Source organism: Topomyia yanbarensis, chromosome 1, assembly GCF_030247195.1.
Source record: "Topomyia yanbarensis strain Yona2022 chromosome 1, ASM3024719v1, whole genome shotgun sequence".
NCBI classification, from domain to species: Eukaryota; Metazoa; Arthropoda; class Insecta; order Diptera; family Culicidae; genus Topomyia; species Topomyia yanbarensis.
Genome location: NC_080670.1, coordinates 135,826,706 through 135,851,904, shown reverse-complemented (window position 1 = coordinate 135,851,904; position 25,199 = coordinate 135,826,706). Strand labels below are relative to the sequence as shown.

Here is a 25,199-nt window from a genome sequence, read left to right as displayed (position 1 = left end):
CTTCTTGCTCCTTATCGTCAGTGCCGAGCACTGTTTTGCATTTGCCGGCTAAATCAACGACAATGCGATAATCGACGATACTTTTGCTGTAATGGAACTTGAACACGAATAATAAATAATTGTTCCATTCGAAAGCGATAACCTTCACTCAAAAAAAAGTAAACGTTATGCCTATTGATTTTACACATAGATTTTTGCAATTAACGGAGGCATATAGACACTATTTGCTGGTACATAAACCCAATGTGTGTATTTATAAGAAATATTAATCTTACATGCACATTTCATAACTATTAGGTACATAAAACCCCATTCTATAACAATATGCACATATAACTTATGTGTGTGCATACATAGTTTATACAGTTGACACATAGAAGGTATGTGTGCGCGAGATAACAATAGCATTTCTTCTTCATATGAATTTTAAGCGGTTTGAAGCAAATAGAATTAACGTTTGGATTTTTTTCAGTGTTGTTGTCCTCATGTTTGCAGCTATCATACGCTGGTAGGCATTCTGACCAATGGAAACGTTTTTCGGTATGGGCATTGAACGATCATTTCAACAACTTATCATCGACCGAATTCGTTACCTATAAAGTTCAGGTAAACTTCACCACCTAAAAATGAGTAATAAATCGGATCATCTTGTTAGGACTTAACCCACCAGCAAACAAACAAATGTGTACAAATCCTTATCCATCATCCAGAAAGCAATCGTTTTATAGCCCAATGCTTGATCTTGCGATTCAGCATATGCCACCGGGTTTTACATCCAGCGCCGATTGGTCAATGTATGAACCAGGTTACCATTGTTCCAATCCTCATCCCTCTTGAGTTGATATTCTTTCAAACAAAGAGAATAGTGAAAGAGACGAAGAGTGAAAATCAGTCAAAACGGCAACACTCTCTTTATGATGATTTCAACACTAGAATTTTGGCAACCGCTTCCACAGGCAGCACTTTAAATGACTCCTATTATATTCTGAAAACAAACGTTATGTCGATCGTTGGATTTGTTTATCAAACGATGTGCATTTCGAAACAAAGAGATGAAATAATTCTAAAGCTTGTTTTTACTCATACATAGACTCTAGAATGGACCTTACACAATCACGATTGAACTAAATTCTGACGAAAATCAAATTTCTTTTTTGATAGATGTACAATACTTATCTCCTCCAACTCAGGCATGAGTAATGTTTATTTACATTGCACGATTGGTCTGCTCAATAAGGTATTTTTGGCTTCACACTATTCGTCTCTTTCCCTATTCTCTTTGCTTTCAAAGAGCATCGAAAGTATTCAAGTAATGTAAATTTTAAAAGTCCGTGTAAACAAGTCTTAGGTAAACAAGCACACCGAAACTGTCAGAAAAGTGAGGTTATACCACAGATAACAGACGTTTAGGCTCGATTTGAATCGTGTGTAAATACCCGCTGCTGAAATTCCGAATAAATCAGACATCTGAAACATGTTTGGCAAACGTTTGCAGCTGGCGCAGTGATCACTACAATGCAGTTAGTGTGCAGCTGTCAAACACGTGTAGCAAACAGTTGCGCAGATGGCAATAGTGAAACACGGATTTTCAACGTATATCAATTTGAAAGTTTACACAGGTTTTTGAAGAAATTTTGTTCTAGCCTAAACGTCTGTTATCTGTGGTTATACATTTGCAAACAATGCTCTATATTTTTGACAGGTATATGAATGAATCATTTCAGCATCAGTGATGCCAGGTCTATTTAAACAATAGCCTGCAGTAAAATATAAAAGTCTGCAGATTGCTACAAAAATCTTCAATAAATGCGACGTAGAAATGTAGTATGTATATAATTTAAATGATCAAAAATGTTGAAGACTAGTGTATAAATTGGCTGGCATAGGCTTTGTTCTGCTAAATATTTGTAATCTGCAAAAGATCTGCAGTGAAAATGCAAAATCTGCAGATTTACTAATATATATATGCAGATCTGGCATCCTTTTAGTATTCCCCACAGGAAATTCATTCAAATGGTGTAAAAATATGGGGAAACAAGGCAAGATAGGTATTCAAAATATGGGGTTAAATGAGCAGCTTGCACTCTTTTTGATTTTTTCAATAGTTAGAGGGGGCGAATTGGGGATAAAAAAGGAAGCATCCTATCATATAAAATTTTTTGACGAGAAAGGTCTATTGCGCAAGAGTCTTTGCATCAAAACTATTTTTTTACTTTTCATGAAAATTCTTTTAATGAGAAGATAACCATTTACACGAAAAAATCGCAAAAAAATACAATTTTGATATTGTTGTCCCAGAATCGAACAATGTTTCTTACTAAACTGTATATGACCGCATACTGTTCGAAAGGTCTAGTTTTCTTCGTTCATAAAATGTTACAAAACCGAAAATCGGCTGAAAATGACAACGTAGCTAATTTTGTTGTGGCAAAGGTCCCAGCAAATGTTTTTTTGCTTCAAATTTTCGTGTGTACATTACTTTGTATCGCATTTGTTATACTAGTTCATTTTAGAAGTTTAAAATCACTGTAGCACAGTGTAATCTACAAAAAGTTAACAAACTCTAAATAGTTGAAACATTTTACCATTTTAACTATTGCTTTTCAAAGGACAATAACTTCCTTTAACGAATAAAAAAACTTACATTTTTCAAAAAAAAAACCTCGAAAAATTAAAAAACTTCTACTGGGCACATTGACAGCCCCCTTGTGCATTTAAAATGTCCAACAGTATTCATTGTTAAATACCATAAGAAAATAGCTGTTAATTAAAAAAAATTAAGATTTTTCTCAAAATAGCACGGATTTTTTTACACGGTTTCTCAAAATAACACGGATTTTTTTTTGCACGGTTTCTCATAATAGCACGGATTTTTTTTGAACGGTTTCTCATAATAACATGGATTTTTTTGCACGGTTTCTCAAAATAACACGGATTTTTTTTGCACGGTTTCTCGAAATAACACGGATTTTTTTACACGGTTTTTTTTGCACGGAACGCATCCCCCGTGCAAAAAAAGAATTTGGTGTACCTGGCTTGGCGCAGCTGAAAACTTGATTTGTTTAAAAAGCAGAAAAATATGGCTAAATAACAATTTATCTTAAGAACTTTTAGAATTTTCCAGAAAACTATCAAATCGACTCGCGTCTAGTGGTATCGTCGAGCTCTATACTTGTTCTCGCTTCAATTAGGTAATACTTTCATGGAAATATTTAAGAGATGGCACTGCTTCAGTGGTGGCTATGGTGAATTTAAATGTATGGGAAAGATATTAAAACTTGGGATTTTGGAGAAACTATAATATTGTGGTTGTAAAATGAATACACATTTGATGCAGAAAAAATATGGGAACAGTTTGTAGAAGTTTATTTAGATACTTACTTGAAAATTTTCATATAAAATCTAAAAAAACTGTTTGCGTCCATACATTTTACTCATTGGTTTCCACCAAGAAAAGTTGAAACTCTTTCTCTCACAACTCTCTGTTTCACTCGTTTTGACAGCAGATTCCCTGCTCATCGCATTCGGAATGTTTTCTTTTAGAATTTAAGCGCAAATGTAACAACCGATTCGAAAACCGATTCATTCAGGATGGGTTGTTACCTTCGGTTGAAATTCCATCATAAATCAGCCCATATTCCAAATTTCATTACGAATGTAATTTACTGGGATGAGGATATTTTATGGTACGGACATCTATGTGTCGTCATAAAGAAGCTCTAGTTTCATGTATATTGCCGCAAGATGTTTAAAATATGGAAAAGCGCACCCTATCATATAACGTAAGCAGAAACGACATAAACTATTTAAGTTTATAAGTTTATGTCGTTTCTGCTTACGTTATATGATAGGGTGCGCTTTTCCATATTTTAAACATCTTGCGGCAATATACATGAAACTAGAGCTTCTTTATGACGACACATAGATGTCCGTACCATAAAATATCCTCATCCCAGTAAATTACATTCGTAATGAGATTTGGAATATGGGCTGATTTATGATGGAATTCCAACCGAAGGTAACAACCCATCCTGAATGAATCGGTTTTCGAATCGGTTGTTACATTTGCGCTTAAATTCTAAAAGAAAACATTCCGAATGCGATGAGCAGGGAATCTGCTGTCAAAACGAGTGAAACAGAGAGTTGTGAGAGAAAGAGTTTCAACTTTTCTTGGTGGAAACCAATGAGTAAAATGTATGGACGCAAACAGTTTTTTTTAGATTTTATATGAAAATTTTCAAGTAAGTATCTAAATAAACTTCTACAAACTGTTCCCATATTTTTTCTGCATCAAATGTGTATTCATTTTACAACCACAATATTATAGTTTCTCCAAAATCCCAAGTTTTAATATCTTTCCCATACATTTAAATTCACCATAGCCACCACTGAATCAGTGCCATCTCTTAAATATTTCCATGAAAGTATTACCTAATACTTAGTTGATTTATGTTAATAAGTTTGTTGCTGCGTCTAACTTTTGCTCCCATTTGCACCACCTGAACAAAACAACTTTGACTCCTGTTTACTTTGCTTGCTACCAATAGACAAAAAGAGAAAAGAGAATGCAATAACATGTTTCACCCTGTTTTCTCTGCGGTATTTTTAGTTTCTCGCTTGGAAAACGAATGCTGCTGAGTTGACGGTGTTGGTTCACCACCACCGAGGCTGGTGAACCATTACTGCTCTATGGGTTTGGTATATGAGCAAAGCCTAATAGTAACCGTTGCTCATTCTCTCTCCCATTCGAAGAGATATCAACCGCTGACACCATTCGTTTTTCGTACCAAGCCGTACATAGGCACCCTGATTCTCTTTGCTTGCTGGGTGCGAATCGAGGCGCAAAGTATCCCACTGAGACGTCCAAAAAATTGTTTCAAAATCGTTCAACACGGGTCCAACGATGTACGTTCGTTGAACGGTTATTTGGACGTTGTCCAAATTGGTCCAACGAACGTCCTTCATTGGACGATTTTGAAACCAACCGTTCTTAGAGGGATGGTACTGTCCCACTGCCCCGGGGAACAGCGCACATAACGAGAATGTGTTTGTTGTCCTTTATTATTTTTATTCGAGGGAGGTACATGTTCTATACGCTTTCCATGTGTTCTATTTTTTACAATTTTGATTACAACCTATTGAATCCGTCGAATAGTGGAAATGTATACTTAAAATTTAAGGAGACATTGAATAGTGAACGATTTCAATCGAATGTGTCTGACATTCTTTACAAAAATCGCACAAGTTTACGTGTTTTGATCGTAATATATACAAGCATTAAAAAGTTTTAGATTTAATTTTAATTTCGCATCATATTTAATTTCGTAAATCACGTAATTTTACGAATAAAGACATTGAAGCCAACTGTCAACATTCATTTGGACGATATTCCGAATAAAGCTTTATTTGCCAAGCTCGCAATCAGTACAACGATCGAATCTGTCCAGATGATTAAAGCACTAAAGCGGGATACTAATTTCTTCCCAAAAACTAAAGGATTGTCTACTTTTACTATTCCTGTCCAACTTTAGACGAAGCTCGAAGTAATTTTCAGATTATTATATATTCCACAATATGCGGTACATTTTAAATATTAAGTCAGTATTATCCAATTTAATCTGAAGTTATAAATTATTGCTCATCAAATTTGTGGTCTATACTATATTTGTTATCATTTAACCAGTCCGCACGGCATTGGTTCACGCTTATAAAATTGCAAATATTCGTAAGCTAGAGGTACAATGTTAGAATAAACTGAACCTATATGTTTACGTTGTTTACGTAGCCATCTGAGGAGCCAACATCCAAAAAAAATTGATAAAATGCATATTGATGTTTTAATATCTTTGCCTCATCGCACGTCGTCTGAGTCTATTAGACATAGTGATACACAAATTCAAAATTTTTCCTCCCAAACATTAACAGGATCAAGTAAGCGGTACCTGTCGCCCAAAGTCCGCTCCACAAGCCATATATTCTTACTTTTTACTGACGTAACGAAATAAGCTGAAAATTGCTAATATGGCCGAAAAACTTTTGTATTCACCCTCAGTATTACGCAATGAATCTGAATCATTCAACAGTATGTGCATTCGTGAATCACATCTACCACATAACCAAACAAGCAACAAGAGGCCACTATTCAAGAGAGAAGAGAATATTGATATACTCTCACTCGATGATGCTCACAACTGTTCAACGTTATAAGGATAGGTATGAAAGTATGTATGGATACATTCGTTTCTGTTTCCAAGTGTTGTTGCTTCGGTATCAATAGCGGCAATTCACTTAACTGAACTGTATTGTGGTTCGTTCGGATTGGATTTGACTTGATGATCTGAAACGTCCTCAATACTCATCAACAAAAAAAAACAAAAAAATATTCGCAACTTTAGCGTTTTTCTCGAAAGCACATTTTGTAAATTGGTGGATAGGATGGCTCCAAACTATTCAACGGATTGACTTGATTTTTTATGAGAATACATAATATATGTAACCACACAGAAAAAAATATTTTGTTATTTTCAATTTATTTTCATGCTCATATTTAGAGCATGAATATACTTGTAAAATAAGGTTCCACAACAAATACACACAACTGGTCGTGCTTCCTTCAAGGAATTTTGTTATAATTTTACACGTTGATTGAAAATTACAGTTTCATTAAACGGGATAGCTATGCACTTTAAAGTATTTTTAATTTTTTACATTTTAACGACATTCAATTAGCTAGAGATTACTGGGTAGGAAAAGTTATGAAAATTAGAGCCATAATATTAAAGTGAGAGCAAGGATGTGAAGTAAAGAGATCGGAAAACTAGAAATGGCAGGGTCATTAGCTTAATCTTTGTCTTCTGTTAATGAGTGTCGATCTTAGGCAGTATAACTACGAATCACCCGAGTTCACTAACATGTGTCCTGGTAATGATAGACGTGTCCATCTTTACCGTGACAACCGACATTTTTAGTATTTTAGTCCAATATTGCTGTAAAATAAATGACATGTAATATTACACGAACGAAAGTATAAAATCATATGCTTTTTGATGTTCCCTTTGAGTGCATTGAATTCAACTTAATTTTTAATCAAATTTACGATTCAAGCTTTGTATGTTTACATTCGTATCGATTTACATGTCGTTTAAATTTGATTATTTTTTTGGTGTGCAGTCGATGAACCACGGAAAATTGAATAAAAATAATTTTCTCCCCATCATTTTGAAGAAAACTGAGCAAATTTTTCTTAAAAATACGAGATTTTTCAGTTTCTACGATGACTTTTGCAGAAATTTAAACTTTTTCCAATTTTTTTTAAGTAACTACAGATCTAAGTTTTAAAAATCTTGTTCAATTTGTTGCTTCTGTTATCATGTCCGCCGCCCTTCGATGAGAAAATTTTTGGACATCTACTCTTGGAACGCTCGTATGTGTGGCTCTGCGAGACTGAATTTTTGTTCCGTGCATAATGAATGTATAAAAAACCTTAACCTTACTCAGAAAATCCATTGGTGCTTTGTTTACAAAATCGTAACAAAAAATTCCTTTCGGTTTGAGCACTTTACTTTTTAAAAATATATACCATGGGCCGACACTAAGAAGGAGTTTATATAGTTGTAAAGGTATAAATATATGGTGAAATTCTTCTCATAATTGTGATAAAATTTACTTCAGGATTAAGTTTTTGTTGGGGTTCGAGGTATCAACACAATAGCTTGACGACAATATCAGGTCAGAATATATGCATTATGATTTTATTGCGAATGTTTCATGGTTCCTGCTGATCCACTGTTACCCTCTCTCCCCTAAGCATGAGTGGATTGACCGAATATGTCCAATGCATTAAATTGACAGCAGAAGAAACGAGAGGCAGATAGAAAAGTATGCTATCCATGCATAAATAAAATTCTGCGTGTACACGGAGAATAAAAATATTCTAAATAGCATACATTTTATGCTAAAACCATATGCTGTCTGTTCACCCACTAGTATGCATAAATTGGAAATATACTATTATAGAATAAACCATATTTATTCTTCGAATGCATATTTCATAATAATTCATAATTATTGAAAGAAAATATTTAAGTTAGATTAAATTCTATAAATTTTATTTTGCGCAATCATTAATTTATAAATTACGATTTATTCTTTTTCGTTGGCTAGCATGGTGCGGCCGTTAGGTGGGTGGGCGCCTTGATGGGTAGAAACTACCGGATAGACTGTTCGTCCGGACAGAGCAGACAGGTCATGTTAGGGGTACTCACATACCTTAGTGAGCGACTCGCCGGTCGCAACGGTGGTGGTGACGGGTCGTCGGCGTTCGATGAGAGTTCACGATGACCGGGTAGTGTGGGATAGCTGGATCGGATTACCACCGTAGTAGTGGTTGCTGATGTGACGACGAGGGGGAGACAGGATGCGGAGTCAGGCTTCTTAGTGTTGGGTCCAACGTGTCTTCTTTCACAACGGTATTCCACATCGATCGTAATAGCGAGATCGATGAGGTATAGTCACCCGCGTGGGGTGATCGATCGACGGGATGCGGGATCGTGTGTTGACGTACGATCAGGGCGTACTCGAGCGGACACTAGATTTACAGGGTGCACTAATAAGAGTGGGTTTTTTTAGAGGGGGAAGCCGCACGACATATTTCAATTCGGGCATGCGTCTAGCTATAGGACCTCTGACTTTTCGACACGCTCGCTGCCGGTCCTGATAGCAGCGCTTTACTTCGTCCAAAGGACACCACTCCACGAACTTCCCGCCTCACTATATCACAAATAACGATGATTTTTAATGGCACACTTCACTTAAATTTCGCCCGAATGTAGCTTTTTGTTTTAATCCTTAAACCGCGCTCGAGGGACCGCATTCCCGTCACACTAGGCGTGTTTCGAAATTCAACATAGCTCAACAATTGGTCATCGATGACCAAATTGTTGAGTTAAACATGGCCGCCGCGATTTTTTTTCGGTGAGCAAAAGAGAAAGTTTTGCTCTGTTGTGATACAAAACTTCGGATGCAACATTGCACGTTGGAGAGCTGCGACACCCATTCCCCTGAGCGGCAAAGAGAAACTAAAATAAGCTGGTACCAGTGATGCCACATTTTATATTATTTACCGGGAATAAAAAAATCGCACTACTTTTTCAGAAAATTTGTACCGAAATTTACAGCAATAAGTTAAAGCAAACGTTTTGCTAGTTGAATAATATGTGGTTAATTTGGGTGTTTTATACATCAACCATTCCAATCTCGCTTTATTTTTCCGTCAATAATAAATAAAAAAACACTGAGTTCTTAGTGCAAAAATCATCTCCACAATATATATATATATATATATATATATATATATATATATATATATATATATATATATATATATATATATATATATATATATATATATATATATATATATATATATATATATATATATATATATATATATATATATATATATATATATATATATATATATATATATATATATATATATATATATATATATATATATATATATATATATATATATATATATATATATATATATATATATATATATATATATATATATATATATATATATATATATATATATATATATATATATATATATATGAAGCCTTTGGTTAGAGCAGCGTCTGCCATCTTTGCTCAACGCATTGACTCAAATGGTATTGCGATAATGGGGGTACTCGATTAGAGATTTTGCTGCGCTCAAACAGAAGATTTTCACCATTCTCAAGACAATTTTGTTATTATATTGGCTCTTAATAAGAGGCGAATGACCTTAACTTTAAAACCTATATAGTCGAAATAAAAAAATGGACCTTAATAACAAATCAAAGAAGCTGAAATAATAAAATTATTGTAGTAATAATGTGGTACCCTTCCTAATAGGGCAAAAACGGGCACATTTCCCCATTCAATTTTATAAATGGATTGTAGTATTGATTAAATTGTTATGATTAGATACTGTTATTTTTGTTACTACATATTACGCATCTCTCACCTGAATTTTTTACGAATTCCCCAAATCTCCGGGCAATTATTTGAAAGCTGTCTTTATTATGGTTGAGGAACGTCAAATGCGGGATGAATGGTTGCTACGTATACTGTAGTAAACAATTACAGTTATGTTTCTTCACGATGAAGCGTTCATTTTTGACATTTTTTTATAACAACAATGACTTCAATTGTTCTGGTGTGAATTTGGTTATTTTCAGTGGTGTGTATGAAGTATGGCGAAGGGGATCAAATCTCCACGAATTTGAAGGGATCAAGTGAACCCATAGCGTCTATTTCAGCAAACTTTAGTAAAAATATAGTTGAACAAAAGAATCAGCTCAATCATAACGTATTCATATAATTGACATTCTCCTGTAATTCTGTATGCGAAAGTAGAGTATGTAGTGGGTGATTTTATCAATTTTATAAAAGTTTGAAAATTTGAAAAATAAATCTTCTTCAGTTCTTCTGAGACTTTTTTTTAAATCGGTAAAAATTCGGTTACACAAAAGTCCAATTTCTTTTTTCTGTGTTAATGAAATTTATGTTTAGATAAAACTACGCAACTTTATAGTATATTCGATTAATGTATTCTGATCCGGCTTTGAGTTACAATGATGGGATCAAGTCTCCCCGGAGATCAAGTCTCCTCAGTCTCCCCTAGGGGGAAGCGTCACATTTGGATTCGACGGAGAAAACCGATTCAGCAGCACACGTAACGCGGTAGATACGACTCAAGACAAAGATCAGGTCCAGTCCCGGAGTGACGTTGTCCAGGATACAAGCGCACATAATGCAAGTGAGATAATTCAAGGTGAATCGCAATCCTTGTCTGGGGATGACGAATCCCAGATTATTACAGGGAACACAACAAAGGCGAGTCAGTTTAATTCTGGAGCAAACTTCACACGCAACGCAACGAACCAGGAGGAGTCCCGATTTCTCTCGTCGATTAATCAGCTTTCGGTTGCATCGATAAATGTACCCGAATGCAAACCGACGGATGACGGCGATATTCATAGGCAGACATTTGAACTGTGGAAAGACCTCTTAGTAGATTCCATGAGTCTCGCAGGAATCGACGACGAACAAACAATGTTCACTATATTCAAGGTTAGAGCAGGGACTAAGCTATTGCAAATATTCAGAAATACAAAGTCTCAGAATAACGACCCGGATTCTCAAACAAAGCCTTTTTCTAACGCAATGCACAGACTCAAGACGTACTTTGGCTCGAGTTCTGATATTATGCTAATGCGAAGAAAGTTGGCATTGATAGCCCAACGAAGCGACGAAACGGATTTAGCAAGCCAAACTTTGCGGATATGACGACGGCAAAGAATTTGAGGAAATTGTTGCTACGATTGCAGAACACACTCGCGATAGGGAGGTGCGCATTACAGGCTTAAGAATGTTAGGTAAGAAGGGATGCTTCACGGACCTTATTGACAAGGTAAGAGAGTTAGAATCCATTAGACTGAACGAGGAGTACGTCATGCGTAAGCAAGGAAGACTAGGTCAGGCTTCTGTTGCAACAGTTACGGCACCACACCAGCGTCAACAAAGATTCTCGGAACGTTACCAGACACGAAACAATCCTTATCAACGATCAATGCAGATACAAAGAACGGGAGGAGACCACCGCGCTATGAATACCACAAGAGTAACGATGTAATGCAGTCTAAAACAAAATGTTGGAGGTGTGACAGCGTATTTCATTCGCCAGATGAATGCTACGCTAAAGTAAAAATATGCAATAATAGACCTTTCTCGTCAAAAAATTTTATGTGATAGGATGCTTCCTTTTTTATCCCCAATTCGTTACTGCCGATTGCCGCGATGATTTGGTACCTCTAACTATTGAAAAAATCAAAAATAGTGCAAGCTGCTCATTTAACCCCATATTCTGAATACCTATCTTGCCTTGTATCCCCGTATTTTTACACCATTTGGATGAATTTCCTGTGGGGAATACTAAAAGGATGCCGATTTGCATATATATTAGTAAACCTGCAGATTTTGCATTTTCACTGCAGATGTTTTGCAGATTACAAATATTTAGCAGAACAAAGCCTATGCCAGCCAATTTATACACAAGCCTTCAACATTTTTGATCATTTAAAATATATACATACTACATTTCTATGTCAAATTTATTGAAGATTTTTGTAGCAATCTGCAGACTTTTATATTTTCACTGCAGGCTATTGTTTAAATAGACCTGGCATCACTGATGCTGAAATGAATCATTCATATACCTGTCAGAAACATAGAGTATTGCATGAAAATGTACAACCCCACTTTTCTGACAGTTCAGTGTGCTTGTTTACATAAGACTTGTTTACATGGACTTTTAAAATTTACATTACTTGAATACTTTCGATGCTCTTTGAAAGACTATCAACTCAAGAGGGATGAGGATTGGAACAATGGGAACCTGGTGCCACATTATGCAACCAATTCGACTCGACCTTTTCACACAAGCTTGAATACAATAAACCTTTCGTTTCGAGATGCGTAATGTCACCCCTGGTTCATACATTGCCCAATCGGCGCTGGATGCAAAACCCGGTGACATATGCTGAATCGTAAGATCAAGCATTGGGCTATAAAACGATTGCTTTCTGGATGATGGATAAGGATTTGTACACATTTGTTTGTTTGCTCGTGGGTTAAGTCCTAACAAGATGATCCGATTTATTACTCATTTTAGGTGGTGAAGTTTACCTGAACTTTATAGGTAACGAATTCGGTCGATGATAAGTTGTTGAAATGATCGTTCAATGCCCATACCGAAAAACGTTTCCATTGGTCAGAATGTCTACCAGCGTATGATAGCTGCAAACATGAGGACAACAAGGTTATCGCTTTCGAATGGAACAATTATTTATTATTCGTGTTCAAGTTCCATTACAGCAAAAGTTTCGTCGATTGACGATTATCGCATTGTCGTTGATTTAGCCGGCAAATGCAAAACAGTGCTCGGCACTGACGATAAGGAGTAAGAAGGATTTGATAGGCGTGATAAGAATGCAGAGCATTATACATTCTGGAAGAATATCAGGGAGGAGAAATTATATGTAAATTTATATTATATCCCGAGTAGCCATCATTTTTGCACCGCAATAAAGCTTTCTGCAACTGCTGTCTTGTTCAAATTGGCAGGAAATAGCTAGGCAGCGAATGATAAATTGCATAGTCAATTTATTTACTTTTTCGGAAGGATAAGTAATTAGTATGTTGTGAATATATATGTGTCGCCGATGGCGTGTGTTATGGTGGTACCGGACGGAACCGTTGGTCAGCAGACCGTCCTTGTCGTATTGGTCATAAATGCGACGTTTTTTCTCATCTGATAGCACTTGACATGTTTCGGAGATCTGTCTTAACGCTCTCTACTTAGCGCAGGACACGCGAAACCGCTGCTAGCTTTCGAAAGAAAATTCCTAGCTGCTGCTACTCTATCAGTTTCTCTCTCTCGACTGAGGACTACAATTTCGGTCGACTAAATTGTGCTATGAAAATTGTACTTCCTGGAATTTCACCTAACGAGATCAATTCATTGTGAGGAATTTCGCTGCGTTCCAATATTGCTTGCCTCTGTAGGTGATGATGTGTGTGGATTCACTTCGGCAGCCAGGTCTTATGTTTTGGGTAATTTTGCTATCTTATTCTGCTGAATAAATCATCTGGCTAAAGCCTCTACGTTATACTATGGTCACTTTAAAAACGTATTACTATTTAATCTTGTAGCTCTTGGCAAGTCAGTCCTGGCACTGTTCTCGACTAATCCTGGCACTATACCGCTGACGTCGCACTTATTACGGTGATCAAACTTGGCGAGAGCGGCAGTGGTTTCGTCGGAATTGTTCACTCGACAAGCAGGAAGTGCAAGGACTCTGCTACTTATGCCTGAGCCCCTCGTTGAAACCTTCGTCCTGTCGGAGTGTTTGCTTCGTCCGATACCGGAGCGTATTGCTGAACCGAAGCAGTCTGCTACTGGCGCTGCTTCCTTCGAATCGGAATCGCTGAATATTCCCATTAGCCGAATGTCCAACGTGGCCGAAGGCAAACCGATTGCAGCAACACCACCAACCGTAGCTGAAATTTTGGCCTTTAATCCAAGTCCCTGCCATTGACATAGCGACAGACGAGTGCGGCGCAGGTTGGACCATCGGTTGACTCGGTGCCGGATAGGGCGAAACAGCTGCAACAGGAGCGGACCTAGTATGCGGTGTAAAGGTCATCAATTGCCATAGATCACCAAAATGCTCTGCGACTAACATTGTGAACAAAACAAACCAAACGAAATTGATCGCAACAACGATAAAATAATCTAAATTCTACCTAAACATTTGAAAATGAGAAAAAAGCAAAAGAAGTTTTGGTCGAATTCATTTAAAAATTGAATACTGTTTTATTTAGTTTGATTGCGCATATTGTTTACATCAGACACACCCCTTAATTCATTGAGTACGTATTTCACTGCCTTTATAATCCTTTTGGAATCAGTTACAATAATCCTTTATAATCATTTTGTAATAAGTGTATTGCTAGTTAGGACTTTTATATCAGCCGGGCTCTTTTATAATTTGTTATAAAATCATTATCAAAATTATTCATAATCCATTGTTACGTTATGTTTATGTACATGGCCAGATAGATAGTTTTTAACTGGGACGGAACGTGTGGATACGAAAAAACCTAATGTCAATTGTAGCCAGGGGGAGCTGTCAAAAGCAGCCAAAGGGAACCGTCAAATGCAGTCAGGGGGGACTGTCAAATGTAGCCAGTCCAATTAAAATATGTGAGGAAGAAAGAGTGGCTATGCAAGACAAGAGATAAAATGAACAGAAAAAAGAAAAAGAAAACATCTATCCACAGGTTCTGTCCCAGGATTTTAATAGAGAACATCAAAATTCGATTTGTTTGCATTTGGCAGTAGGCCTTTTTCAAATGTTTGGCTAGAAATTCCTTGCTTCTTCAATGAATCATGTACAAGAAAAGTAAAAATGTTAAATTTAACGGAACAATGTATGATGCCGACATCAATTAAAAAATACAGCTGAGCGACCTTGTTGGGAAAGTCTTAACATTTGGCAGCGAACCAAACCACGTTTCTCATACTATGATCGAATCAACGAAAATTCCAAGATCATGTAAACCATCTCTTTGAACTGTCAAAAAAGTGAGGTTAAACATTACCATGCAACGTTCTCCACCGAGAGGTTCACTTTAGTTTGTTTACATAACCAATGAACTTTGTACCGCGACTCACCACTTCATTTGCCGCGTTTCCAGGAAGCCAAGCAGAAATATACAAAACAGTGCTGCCCAAACACATATTTTGAGTCCCACCATTCTTGCAAAGGTGAAAAAAATACTCAACATTCTTGCATTTTTCAAATTTAAAAAAATCATTAAAAAATCACGATAGCTCTAAAAAGTCTCATTTCAGCGGGAATATTCTGAAAAATGTGTAGTCTTTTGAATAAAAATAAGAAAAAAGGGGGTTAGGTTGGACGAGAAAGGTCTATTGCGGCGTGAAAGGACACATTCGACGTGCCTGTAAAGCCGGAAGTGAGCCAAGTCGTGAGCAGCGAATGGTCAGACTTCGTGAGGAACCACCTCAACAGATCGCCATGGTTGAAAAGCCGGAGGAAAATGATAATCAAAAAGAGAAAGTGAGTGAAATTATTGAAACATAATTCTTAACTATAATGATGACATGTTCACTAAGTTGTCGGATATACCTTTACTTTTCTGATACTGTTTTTAAACGAATTTGAGTTATGAAATACATGGTTCATGTAAGTTTATTTTATGAATGACCTTAATAAATCGAAAGTTTGAATTACCACTTATATATATATGTATTAATAGATATATATATATATATATATATATATATATATATATATATATATATATATATATATATATATATATATATATATATATATATATATATATATATATATATATATATATATATATATATATATATATATATATATATATATATATATATATATATATATATATATATATATATATATATATATATATATATATATATATATATATATATATATATATATATATATATATATATATATATATATATATATATATATATATATATATATATATATATATATATATATATATATATATATATATATATATATATATATATATACATGTATGTATGTATATATAAGAGTATTCTTTACAAAAGTTCGAAGTGAAATGTCATCGAAATTTAAATATAGATGAATTGACAATGTATTATTTTACAGGAATGTAAATTTGAACCGATATTTAATTGAATTCTTGGTGGATCAAAAAGTGTCCAAAGTCGATTGGGGGAAACCGATCATACGATCAATATTGATGCCCGAGTTGTGGAAAAACTTGAATCTACTGATTATCGTTTAAATTGTATTCCACATACAAGCGCTGAGTTAGTCCAACAAATACAAGCGGCGTTAAGCGATTTCGACGACGGATTCATTACAGCTAAGGTAGCCGGGATGAATTGTTGCTTCCTCATCGATTCAGGAGCACAAGTCAACACTTTTACCGAACACATGTTTCAACAGTTAATCGGGTCTCCTGAATTTAGTAAGGATGTTTTTAACGTTCGATATTCTTCAGACCGCCCACTCAAAGCATATGCAACGAAGAAAACCATCGAGGTTCTCGCTACGTTCGATGCGTACCTCTACATTACTGAAAATAGACCGTTATTGCTAGAGAAGTTTTATGTCGTCAAGGAAAATCGAGCACTCCTTAGTAGACCAACGGCTTCAAGATACCGTGTATTGATGCTTGGCCTTAACGTACCTGTTCGATCACCACAGTACTCTTATGCAACATCCCGATGTGCCGGAGAGATCGCTAATATAGACAAGAATCAGGCTTTCCCAAAATTCGACATTCCTCCCGTAAAAATATTCTACGACAAATCAAAACCCCCGTGTAGAAATATATTTTCAAATATACCACTAGCTATCAAGCCGTTGGTCAAAAAAAGGCTGGAAGGATTAGTAACAGCGAATATCATCGAACCCATTGTAGATGGCATGGACACTTCGTTTTGCTCGTCTATGTTGGTGGTTCCAAAAGGAAAAGACGACATACGTCTAGTCGTCCATCTTAGGGGACCTAACCGATACATCTATCGTACTCCATTCGCAATGCCTACTTTAGAGAAGATTCTGGCAGAATTGAACGGCGCAACATGGTTTTCGACAATAGATTTATCAAACGCATTCTTTCACATTGAGCTTGATGAAGAATCCCGACATCTCACAAATTTCTATACAGAGTTCGGTATGTTCCGTTGTGTGAGATTGCCCTTCGGGTTATGTAATGCTCCCGATATCTTCCAAGATACACTACAACGCAAAATCTTGGGTGGCTGTTAAGGGTGCAAAAACTATCTGGATGATGTGCTGGTCTATGGACACACGAAATCGGAACATGATGAAAACTTGGCTGTAGTGCTTGCATGCCTTGAAAATCATAATGTTAAGCTGAACGAAGACAAATGTACGTTTGGCACGCAGAGGGCACAGTTCTTGGGATTCACCTTGACACCTGAAGGATGGCAAATCAACGAGGAAAAGGTAGAAGCAATTAAAAATTTTCGAAAGCCTGTTACATGCATGAAAGTAAAAAGCTTCTTAGGATTGATTACGTTCATCGACAAATTCGTTCCTCATCGCGCCACGAAAACGGAATACCTACGGAGTTTGGCTTCTTCTGATTCGTTTTACTGGACCGATAACGAAGAAATAGAGTTCAACTTTTTCAAGAAAGAAGCCCTTACTTCAATTAAACGACTAGGATACTTCAGTGTGAATGACCGGACTGAACTTTTTGTAGATGCTTCTCCAATAGGATTAGGTGCGATCTTAACCCAATTCAACGCAGAGGGGATGCCAAGAATAATAGCTTGCGCATCTAAGGTTCTCATCACAAGCGAACAAAAGTATCCACAAACGCAGAAAGATGCGTTGGCAGTTGTGTGGGCAGTAGAAAAATTCTCATTCTACTTACTGGCCAAAAGTTTTGTCATCCGTACGGATGCGGAAGCGAATCAGTTTATTTTTAATTTCAACCACCGATTGGGCAAAAGGGCGATTTCTAGAGCAGAGAGCTGGGCACTACGTTTGCAACCGCATGATTTTATGGTGGAACGAGTTCCAGGTTGCCAGAATATTGCAGATGCTCTATCTAGGTTAATTCCAGTTTCACAAGACAAACCATTTGACGAGGACGATGATAGCCACTATCTGTATGCGTTGGATGTTGGCTGCATGCAAATGACCTGGAACGAAATTGAAACTGCGTCAGAAAAAGATAACGAGTTGAAAATGGTACGAGAAGCCCTGGCAACAAATAAGTGGCCAGCAGTACTTCGTGGATTCGAAGCACAGAAAAAAAATTTGCACTGTCTAGGTCATTTGATATTTAAAGATGACAGAACGGTTCTTCCTTTATCCCTTCGAATCCCAGCGTTACAATTAGCACATGAAGGTCACGTCTTAGAGGTCGCCACGAAACGAATCATGCGTCTGTTCTTTTGGTGGCCACGGATATCAGCGGAAGTGTCACGGTTTGTGAAATGCTGTGAAACATGTGCACAGTTATCAAAACGGAACCCCCCAGTGCCGCTAGTTAGCAGAGATCTACCTAATGGGAAATCATACAAATTGATTTCCTTTCGATTCCGAATCACGGATCCGGAGAGTTTCTTGTCGTAACAGACACTTATTCCCGATATCTCTGTGTTGTTGAGATGAAAGGTTTAAACTCCAGCCACACTAATCACGCTCTGTGTGAAGTCTTTCAAACATAGGGTTGTCCGATAATACTGCAAAGCGACAATGGCCCACCGTTTCAAAGCGCTGAGTTCACTCAGTTCTGGCAGAATAAGGGCGTAGAGGTGCGCAAGTCTATACCGTTGAGCCCACAATCGAACGGTTCAGTTGAAAGGCAGAACCAAGGCATAATTAAGGCCTTGGCGGCTGCAAAGCTCGACGGTATAAACTGGAGGCTTGCGCTACAAAAGTATGTTCATCGCCACAACACTCTTGTTCCTCATTCAAGACTTCGAGTAACGCCATTCGAGATGATGGTTGGGTGGAGGTATCGCGGGACGTTCCCTTGTTTGTGGTCTTCTAGTAGTTATGACGGTCCTGGTCATAGCGAATTGCAAGAGAGATGCAGAAGCTAAACTAGCTAGTAAGAAAGATTCGACGATCGGTTCGTATACCGGGTTTTCTGGTAGGATAACTGAAAATATAAAAAAGTTACATGTAAGCAAACAAATCATGCTTCAAACAAAAATCTAAACTATTCACTAATAAATGCAAACTGTGCATAAACCCGACTTTTTTCACCGTTATTCATTCGCGTCCGCAACTGTTTTTTCGTTTTTTGGTCTCTGGTAAAGAGTGGAGGAGAAGGAAGATGTAGTAAATAAGCCTTTAGAACAAACCTGAACAACCGAAAAAGACAGAAACATATAACAGCTTAAGCTTAGTATGCACCTCTTGCGAAATGAGGTCGCGAAATATTTTTCCTTCTTCCGTGCGGAATTTTGACATTTGCTCGCGAAAACTAGTCTGTGTGTTTGCTGTTAGATGTCGCTTTTGATAACTGGAAAACGACATTAGCTGTTGTTTGTTTATTTCTTTTTTATATTTCTGTTGTCAATTAAATGTTTTAAATTATGTATTTTATTAATTCATCACGGATGTGTATGAAATCGGTAACAATTGTAAACCTATTTGCCATTCATGAAGCTCTCAGGGAAGTGACGTACTCAGCGTGAATCATATTTCGTGCATGATTAATCATAATGCTTATTTGTGACGGTTCCGGATGTCTCGGGGAAGTTCAGTCTAACCAATTTAGACAGCACAATTCCTGCAATCAGAAATTTAAATCATTGGCTGGCCATTTTCTATCTAAATTGGCTGCTTCTACCGGTTCCAGAAGACCCAGGAAAATGATCGAAATTCGCTCAAACCAAATCTATTGTAATTGTCCGAATCGTAACTCTAAATCGGCGTTTGACCATTAAGAAGCAAATCTGATTGCCTTGGCCGCCTTTACCGCTTTCACAAGTCTCGGGAAAACTACCTTTCGAAACACGTTTCGGAATCCGGAAATATAACGCAAATATAACAACCGACTCCGACTCAATCGGTTTCAGGTCGAACCAAACCCTAGGCTTTAAACTTTGGCTGACGTTAAAAATCGATTATGATAACAATGGCTACTACTAAAGGTTCTGGAAGTCTCAGGGAATGCTACCAATAATCAGTACGGATAAAAACCTATTTTTGGTATAACAATTGTGAGAATCGTAATTCAAATTTATTGCCATAAGTAATTCGTGGTAATTCTTATTGCATGAAACACTAGAGAGGTTTAAGGACTTGCGCATATTGCTACTACTTGTATTACTGCCGCAAGAAGCATAATTGTCCCATGTGTATAGGGATTCCCATAGCACATGGGACATTTTGCTTCTAGCGGCAGAATTCCTCACACAAAAAATGCTGTTCAAGTCTGATATTACACCGAAAGTTAGACGAATTAACTGAATTCTAATTTGATGGTCAGATTGATCCTGTATGTAAATTATGGAAAAGATGTTATAAGCCTTTTACAATCAGTCATAATACAATAATACGTTATAATCCATTTAAAACGAGTGTATTGCTAGTTAGGCACTTTTCAATTAGTTAAGTCCTTTCATAATCAGTTCGGTCATAAAAATCAATTAGGCCCTTTTATAAATTGTTGTAAAATCGCTATCAAAATTCTTCATAATCAAATGTTGCGTTATGTACGTGCTTGGGTAGATATTTGTTAATGGAAAACATGAAATTTCAATTTGTTACATTTTGTAGTTAGGCCCTTTTCAAATGTTTGGATAGAACTGGGTAGAGATAAATTGTAATTGCAATTGTAAATTTATTAGCTTACGATACCCTGTTGGTTACATTTGTATACCTTATGTCAGGTCAAGGAAGAAAAAAAATTAAAAAAATATAATAAAATTTTAAATTCAGAATCAAAACAAGTATGACCAGTAGCTGGTAGTGACTCCGTTCTGTTAAAGAAGTGAGAAGAAATACAATCTATAGGATCACAAGAATGAGTCACACTTACCGAATCTACTGGTGCGTCTAATTCGATGTAGATACGTTTCGCAATCGGTTCGTCCCTGCTAATCCATCGGCAGGTCGAAGTTGACGACAATGGTCATCTGTTCGACGTCGATACCTAAGACGAAAGAATCTCTCCGTAACCTGGTGCTGTAGCCAGAATCAAGTGGTGGAACTTACCCCTGGACAAAACGTTCGTTCCAACCGTTGCTCCACCGTTAGATCACCGGACAGTACCGCTACCGAGTGACCATCCTGGGACATCCTGCCGGTCAACCAACCGGCCGTTTTGCGTACCTGTTTCGATCGATTAACAGTTCTGAAAATAGGTTTACTTGGAGTTTACAACTGTCCTATACATCATATGACAGAAAATGATCGCTTGTCCGACGGTAATCACACAATTTCTCGTCCTGGTTGCGGAACTTGACGTAGTACTCTTTGATGTTATCGAGTGATTCTTGCTCCCGCGCCTGCCGAATGACGATCGGATTGGGTACGATGTACTCGGCAAACTCCATCACCTCGCGCTCGTACGTGGCCAAGAACACCGACCATAACACCCGCCTCGTCCAGTACAAAAAGGGAAAACTAGGTCGTACGTCCTGAACTTTATACCCCAGTCCATTGGCTTGCCGGGTGTTCCGATGATGATATGATTAGTCAGCTTCGCCCCTTTGACGGTCTCCTCACCGCGAACGGCGTAAGGAAGTTTGATTTCCGGACAAAACTTAGCCATTTTGGCAGCTACTTCCCCCTTCTGAATTGCCAGCTCATACGTGGGGGAAAGGCAAATCACCTGCAGATAGTTTTTTAACTGATGGACTCAACTGAGCATTGCCAGCACGAAGGCAGCGGTTTTTCCTGTTCCCGACTGACTCTGGGCGATTATATTCCGTGGCGGACCGGCCAACAGAGTAGGTAGAGCCATCTCCTGAATCTTGGAAGGGCGTTGAAACCCATCGCATAGACTCCCTGAAGTAATTCCGGCTTCACGTGCAAAGCTTCGGAAGTTTTAACCAACCAACCGGCGAAGACGAATCCTTCCGCTGCACCTTCAGATCCAGCTTTGATTATACTAGACCTTAACGAACATCTTTCATTAGCAAACTTGCATCCGCCGGGCTAAAAGATTAGTCACGGATAATCTTAAAGCTGATACTAAATATTTCGGGAGAAAATTTAGAATAGGACGTAAGCAACAATGAGATTCTCTTTGGGGTCTTTCTCTTCTCTTTGTTACTCGGTCGTTTCAATATTTAGTACCCAACTCTTTGCCTAATATTTTAGTAAAAACCATCGGCTATGTACTGGAAAATTAGTGCAAAGTGTTATAGTGACGTCATAATAATCGAAAGAGAAAGTAAACAAAGAGAGGCTCTCAATGTTCCTTATGTCCTAATCAAAATTTTCTGCAGATTTCGACTTACTTAAATGCCTCTGCATCTTCCGCGGAGGAAGCTGTTTCTCCATTTTCTCTTGCAGCTTGTTTTTCTTCAGGAGCTGTTAGAGTCAGAATTTTCGTAGCTACCGAACTCCAATCATCAGGTGCAGCTTTGGTTCTACTGCCGGTGGACTAGGTTTTTCCGCATTCTCTTTCTCTGGACTGCCAGCCGCCGGCTCTGAATCCTTATCCTTGGTGATATGTACTCAGTTCGCTAACCTATTTGTATTGAAAAGAAAAATTCAAATCCCATCCCAATGATCGCTTCAAAAATAGGTTATAACAAAAAAAACACTTACCGTGTGCAGAAATTTCTTGATGTCTTGATGTCCAGTTATCGGCAGCGCTTGCCATCGTTTCGATCGGGTATTAAAATTCAATAGCAAGGTACAAAGTATGGGAAATCGTCCTGAATCAGCACGGGTACTGTCCCTCGGGTGGTTTATTCCTTGCAATTTGCTGAAATTTTGACCAGAGCGACCTTGCGGAAAAAACGATGCCTTCTTTTGCCTGCTCACTTCCCTGCCATGAAACCGATGATGAGCGCTTATTCCAAACGGTTAGCCGATTGAACATGACGTGCCATTATGTTTATTCTGTGAATTGATAAGGACATCTAGATATGCAAAGGAATGTTTGGAGGAGGGATGCTACTGGTAAATACATACCGAAAGAGAAAGTCCTTTCCGAGCATCTTGATGTTGTGTTTTCTGTTGGCTCATTATCACTGCGTTCTCTTGCTGGGTGATTACCACGATCTGAAAAAATCAAAATAAAAAAATATCCGTAAATGAGTAAACTCGAGCTTTTAAAAGAAGAATAGGGTATTACATTACAATGTACTAAACACGGTACTGATCCTATCTAAATAAAAAAGGTAATAAAAAAGTCTCACCTTGCCGCACCAACTGTATAAAAAAGTCCTCCTGCACACCGCATGGTACAGTATAGTATGCTGCTGCTACTGTGTTTGAATGTGCTGTTGCTATCTTTTTTGCAGTTGGTCAATGGTCTTCTACATTTGGCTTGGATCTATTGCACTAATTGCGGTTGCTGACCAGGTTGTACCGTCGGTTGAACGTTATTGCTACCGACCTTTAGGATGATGGTCGTGGTCTGGAAGAAATCTTAATTTTCTGATGTTGTGGTTGAAGGTGGTTCTGCTGCTGAGCTTGCTGTGAAATGTTGGCGATAAGCACTTGAATAGTGATTGCTTGCTGCTGCTGGAATCGAGTCACGAGCACTGTGGAGGCAGTGATATTTTCATGCAAGGAACTGGTAGGAATCAAGGCTGGAATATGACGTTTGTGCTTGAATCCGATTTCTCTAAATCAGGAAGGCAACCGCTGGTAAAAATAGTGGCAGACAAGTTTTAAGGCATGTGCCGATGAAATGTTTTCCGATGTGTCCATCATTCGTAAACTCCTGTTGTTCGTTTGAGCAGTAATTGCTATGCGGTCCTTTTTTGAGGGGTTGCTGGCTGTTGCTGGATTTGGAGTAGTTGGTACTGCTGCGGTTGTATCGATTTAATGTTGGTTGGCTGATTGCCAGATCCAGGATGTTGAGACAAGATTAGTTGAGCTGATTTGCTTTGTTCGGGTGTGCTGCAAATAATAATTATTTAAATTTAATTGTTTAAAACTAGAAACAATCACACTTCCAGCAATATTTTTAAACTTACCATTCAAATTCGAAATATTGAATTTCTAAACTACGAAATTTTGACAGGTTGCGATGAAAAAAATACAAAAAATTACCAATCTTGTGTTTTCTTATATTTTTTCATTGCAACCTGTCAAAATTTCGCGAGCCTCCGTGCGAAATAATACCGATGACCATTATTTCGCAAGGAAAAAGTTTGCCTTGGTGACAGCGCATAGAAAGCAGCGCTGTCTCGCGGAACTATTATGAAACTTATCGTTTGTCGAACCGTGTCTCAGCTAACTTCATTTTTCGTTATCGTTTTCGCGAGAGCTGCGTACCGCTTACGAAATGAAAACGAATTTTTTTTTCGCGAATATTTCGCGACTTTTTTTATGCATAGGTTTTGTATAGGAAATTTCATTTCGCAAGAGGTGCATACTTAGCTTTACAAGTAAAATAGAAGGTTTGTTCCAGTAAACGCTTCTTACTGCGGAATACTTCCAGTTTCTCCTGGTATTGGAACAAACTTATAGTAAAAGAACGATAAACATCCACTGAACCAAACTTTGGCTTGACAGCTATTTCTAGCGAAATATTCCACGCGAAACATTTCAAATGAGTTACACCGTAAATACATAGTAGACAGTTTCACAGCGGAAGAAAGGTATGAAAGTTTAAAAAACGTATAATTCGGAACGCAGTGTTTAACGCAAGATTTACCGGAAGACTCAAAGACTGAAAGTTCGAGCGCAAGTCAATAGAGCGTCATTCAGTTATCGACATTTGCCGAGAACAGTCGCATTTTGCTCGCGTTAAAAAAAATATTTTATAGCACGTTGCATTTCGTCCTGAAATGCTGGAATACGACAGTCGGCACCCAGCCATGCTATCTCTTTCGCTTCTTTTAC

At 37.5% G+C, this 25,199-nt stretch overlaps 1 protein-coding gene and 1 pseudogene across 5 annotated transcripts in view; one reads left to right on the top strand and one right to left on the bottom strand.

Moving 5' to 3' along the window:
- LOC131690236 (glutathione hydrolase 1 proenzyme-like) overlaps window positions 1-25,199 on the top strand; it is a 679,522-nt gene that overhangs the window by 245,014 nt on the left and 409,309 nt on the right. The window lies entirely within an intron of this gene.
- LOC131693269 (DEAD-box helicase Dbp80-like) lies at window positions 21,251-23,001 on the bottom strand (annotated as a pseudogene).